The sequence below is a fragment of the Triturus cristatus genome, chromosome 12, assembly GCF_964204655.1.
Source record: "Triturus cristatus chromosome 12, aTriCri1.1, whole genome shotgun sequence".
NCBI lineage: Eukaryota > Metazoa > Chordata > Amphibia > Caudata > Salamandridae > Triturus > Triturus cristatus.
The window spans coordinates 726,596,840-726,601,650 of record NC_140595.1 but is presented as its reverse complement, the minus strand read 5'-3'; the positions used below and the strand labels follow the sequence as shown (position 1 = coordinate 726,601,650).

Genomic DNA, 4,811 nt, shown 5'->3' with positions numbered 1-4,811 from the left:
GCCAGGTATGGACGCCATGACGGAACAGGTGGTGAGAAATTGTGTAGACTGTAGCCGGAGTGACAAAACTCACCAGACCCGCAAGCCCCCCCTGTCGCCTGTCGAAGTGCCTAATCGACCATGGTCAAAGTTAGCCTTGGACATCATGGTCCCCTCAACCTAAGAACATTAAAGGAACGGTTCATTCTGGTGCTAGTGGACTATCATTCAAGGTGGTTGGTCTACAAATGTGTCCAGCAGATAGACACAAGAGTCCTCATACAATTCTTAGAAAGTGTGTTCTTTGAGGAAGGGTTACCTGATACCCTTATAACAGACAATGGAGTACAGTTCACTTCGGACAAGATGAAAGAATTTCTGTATCACCGGGGCATCACTCACCTCAAATCTGCTTTGTACTGTCCCCGTGCAAACGGGTTAGTGGAAAGGATCAACCGGTTGTTCAAAGAGTGTTTGCAGAGAGCAGAAGTAATGGGGACACCAGCAAATTCAGCGTTAGTGGAAACAGTATGGGCCTATCGCACTTCTCCAAACAGTGTGACTGGGGTTTCTCCGTTCACCTCTCTCAAAGGAAGGATCCCAAAGACCAAATTAACTCCACCGGTAGGGCCAAGGAAGGACACCGGTGTAGTAAACAGAGGTGAAATCTCAAGGAAAGTGGAGGAACACCAAGCTAAATACAAAGTCAGGTATGACCAGACCAAACATGTAAAAACCCAAATGTTCAAAGAAGGTGATTGGGTCCGGGTGGATTTACCTAAAGCACGCAGGAAAGAAGCGTCAAGATTTTCAGATCCTTACAAAATAACTAGTGTGGGTAGGAATGTAGTCCATCTCGACAATGGCCAAACATGGAGCATGGACAGAATCATTCCTCATGGACAAGGGGGTGACTTGGACAACGAAAGTGACCCGGAGACAGAGTTGCAAACCCTCAGTCACAGAAGGTCTATGAGAGCAAGGAGCTCACCTGTATGGACCAGAGACTACTGTGTTAAATGAGAATTATTGTCAAATGTTCCTTGTGGTTCCTTACCTAGCTTTGTTGTTCTACTGCTTACATTGTTCTGCAGTGACCTTTCGCTGCTTGTTAAATCTGCTATGTCTCTCTTTGCCCTATGCAGGGAGGTGTGTTGTAATCGCCTACTTGGTACGTTCCTTTCCCCCCCCTCCTTCCTCCTCCCTTGGTTCTTCCCTCTCCCTGTCACCAACATTCCATTGCACCCTTCCTCTGACTAGGCTGGATCCTGTGGTGGTGTATGACCATTAAAGAAGAGTTCTTACTTACCTGCCTTCTGGTCATCTTTATAACAGTACTTTACCCGTAACTTGAATTTTCTTCCATAGGAAACCATTGACTGTTTTTCTGTGAAATTTCTTCTAAGTGTCGATTTTGCAAACATGTAAATATTCCTTAAAAATCGCCTGTATAACTTAAACGCAGTTTCTCAACTGCTTACAGGTGGTACAGTAGTGCTGGATCTAGGATCCAACACTGGCCTAGAAAAAGGAACCATAACCCCACTTACCTGCTAAGTGAATTTCCTTCCATAGGATAACATTGGTAATTTGATCAGCAAAAGTTTCTAAGTGTCAACTTGTAAAATAGCAAAATATTGCTTAAAAATCACAACAGTAACTAAAACGAATTTACTCACTTGTTTCCAAGAACTGTCCCAGGACTGAATCTAGGATCCAGTCCTGGATTTAGAAAAGTAATCCTGAAAGTAGTTAATTGCATATAACTTAAAATTCCTATTGAGCTCAATGTATTATTGTGATTCAAATTGTGTTGCCTATTGCAATAAACTGTAACTATGACCTGCAAAAGTCAATTGCCTATTGCAAAGTATTTAACTAAAGCATCTCATTCTGAGAAAGTATATTTTGATACCTATTGTTGGTTCTAAAATAAAACAACAATATCTTTTGTATGCAAACCAATGGCCTAGAGTTCAGTTCTTGAGTGTGTGAGACCATTTGCTGACTGAGTGTGTACAACAAATGTTTTACACTGTACTCTGATACTGCCTTACTGCTCGGCAAGCTACCACTTTAGAGAGTAAGGTTATATCTAACTTTAGCCTCTGCCAAACCTCTGGGGACTGGGGACTCTGTGCACACTGTACCTATTTGGGAACAGTATATACAGAGCCACTTTCTCACAGTAGTGATAAAGTGATTAGAGTCCTAAGGCCAACATAAAGATACAGCAAAACGTGAGGTGAAAAGCAAAAAGGTTGCTGGTAGGCCACCTTAAGGATGCCAGGTCTAACAAAAACTGAACTAAGGATAACATGAGTAAAACATCAGGTTTCTCTACTGCATTTGGTGAGACAAGTGGGCCTTCTTTTATCTTCCATTCAAGCAATCTTTGACAGACCCCTTTATTATAGAGCTTTTCAAGGATTAAAGATAAGGCACTTACAAAGGAGTCCCAAATACTCAGAGATGGTTGACTTCTGTAATATGGGTCGTAGACTAAAAGCAGCGCAAAAACAGAGTGCAACAGGGTCCAAAAAACTTGAGTGCCACAAGAGAGTTTGAATGCAAGCGTATCCTTTTACAGATCCAGAGATATACTCATGCAATTTTTGTTTTTAGGACAGAACGTGCATGATGAAAAAAACATTGTTTTTAAAAAGCGCATTGCAGAATATCAGTACTTTGATGTGGGAAAACTTTCAAACAAAATATTTGTAAGCAGCTTACAGCAAGTTGTTGTGGCCGAGTGGTTAAGGCGATGGACTCGAAATCCATTGGGGTATCCCCGCGCAGGTTCGAATCCTGCCAACAACGAGAATCTTTTTATTATCGGCTACAATTTCAGAAGTTAACCTTTAGTATTTCTTCCATTTCAGTTTTATAAATAGGTGGCTTATTTTTGTGTCACTATTGCCTCTCCACATATTTGTTATCGCTACCTCTTTCATGTCTTTGCTACACCTCATTCCTACTTTAGCACTGGTGTAAACGCTTCAAATTATTATACCGTTGCTCTCTCATTCATACCTGCACATGCACTTGAAAATTACTTTACCAATAAAAGACGCATAGAGAGAAATAGAACAAAAGTGCTGGCTGGATTGGCAAACACACTTCATAAAACTGCATTTTCTTTTTTATTCTCCCCCGTGTTACATGCTTAACCTCCCCATGTGTAATTTCTCTTAACCTGCTGTCCCAGGAAGAGAATTTCATCTACAGGCTCTTTCTGTGTTTTTTTCCCTAGTCTGTCTTTCCCATTTCTTAGCTGTGTAACTGTTCCTTTACGCGCTCTATTTAAACGCCATCAATCTCATTTGAGCTCCTTGCTCCCGCTTCTGTTTTCTCCACCTCTCATACTGCCAGTTCTCTCTTTCTCTGTGGTTGGTGGCTACTTTCCTGAGCTTCCGAAGCCACGTGGTTCCTGCCTCTTGTTGTCAGACTTGAATTGGAAAAGGAACCATATTAACAAGCCTTTACCACTCACACACGGCGGAAGTTTATACTTTAATTCAGTGAGCTAAGAAAAGCATGTTGTGGGTCCCCTACGAGCCATGGTGCTTGCTTCATCATGATTTGGCACCAGTCATTAGCCGCAGCTCTGCTAATGAGCCACTGAGGTCAGTTTCAATATTTACTCAAAAACATAACCATGCAGCCCACCCCTCAACTGTGTATTTATCTTGCTTTTCTGCTGTTCATGTGATTAGCTGGGAGGAGCTCACGGCGACATCCTCCCTATAAAAGTGTAGATGGATCACTCTCTAACTCTTTCTTGCTTCACATACAAATGGCTTGAAAGGTGCAGGGAAGATGCAGGTCTAATAGACAGAATAGAAGGTCTGTGCCAGGTGGGTTTCTCTGCATTGGTGTCCCATCACAGGTCCGCAAGTGTAATGTGTGATCTTTGACTCCTGGCATTTCACAAGCAGGCATCCAGGAAACGGTTTCAGCCTATCAACCACTGAGGAGACGCAGCCTCTGAATGAGGAATGAGGAAGCAATGAATACATCCAGCCTATCACAGGAACAGCCCTGAGTGTTCCGAATTATAAATTCTCCATGTCACTGTATGTCATTGAGCCCAAGTAGCTCGCTGTGATCGTATAGTGGTTAGTACTCTGCGTTGTGGCCGCAGCAACCTCGGTTCGAATCCGAGTCACGGCATTGTGGTTGGCAATGTCACGGCAGTTGGGTGTTAATTTTACAGAATTAGCAAATTTACCAGTGGTTTTTGTAAAATGTCTATTAAAAACAGATCCTTTCAAATATTTAAACCATCTAACAACAAATGATTTAAACTCGCATGATTATAAGCTGTAGCTATAATGTATTTACTTACATAAATTATCGTTCTTGAACCTATTGGGGGTGGAGGGGGAGCGGAGATCACCCCCCAGGTGCAGTTGAGTGACCTGTGTTGTGGCTCTCTAGAGGGAAGGCACAAATTTTGCTGTCACCCAGCCCAATCCAAACGTGTATTGGGGCCAGGTTTCAGGCAAATAGAGCAGTAAGTGCAGAGAAATGTTCACTCTCTAAAAGTGGCATTTCTAAAATAGTAAAGTTAAATCCAACCTCACCAGTAAGTAGGATTTTCAATAAATAAATAAAGCTACTCCTCTCCGATATGGAATTACCAAATAAAAAGTATAGGGGAATACACAGAGCTAACCTATGAGAGGGGTAGACCTCACAGTAGTGAAAAATGAAATAGACTGTTTGGTACTTACAGGACACGCGAACCACCAAAGTACATATCTTATTTTTTACTTACATAGCATCATGCACCTAGGACTACCTAGGGCCTACCTTAGGTGTAAATTATA

General features: G+C 42.1%; 2 non-coding genes across 2 annotated transcripts; both read left to right on the top strand.

Annotated features, from left to right (window-relative positions):
• Positions 1 to 2,717: 2,717 nt before the first annotated feature.
• Positions 2,718 to 2,799, top strand: TRNAS-CGA (transfer RNA serine (anticodon CGA)). Its single transcript has one exon. It is a non-coding gene; the product is annotated as a tRNA-Ser (tRNA).
• Positions 2,800 to 4,080: 1,281 nt separating this feature from the next.
• On the top strand, positions 4,081 to 4,152 carry TRNAH-GUG (transfer RNA histidin (anticodon GUG)). Its single transcript has one exon. It is a non-coding gene; the product is annotated as a tRNA-His (tRNA).
• Positions 4,153 to 4,811: the final 659 nt, after the last annotated feature.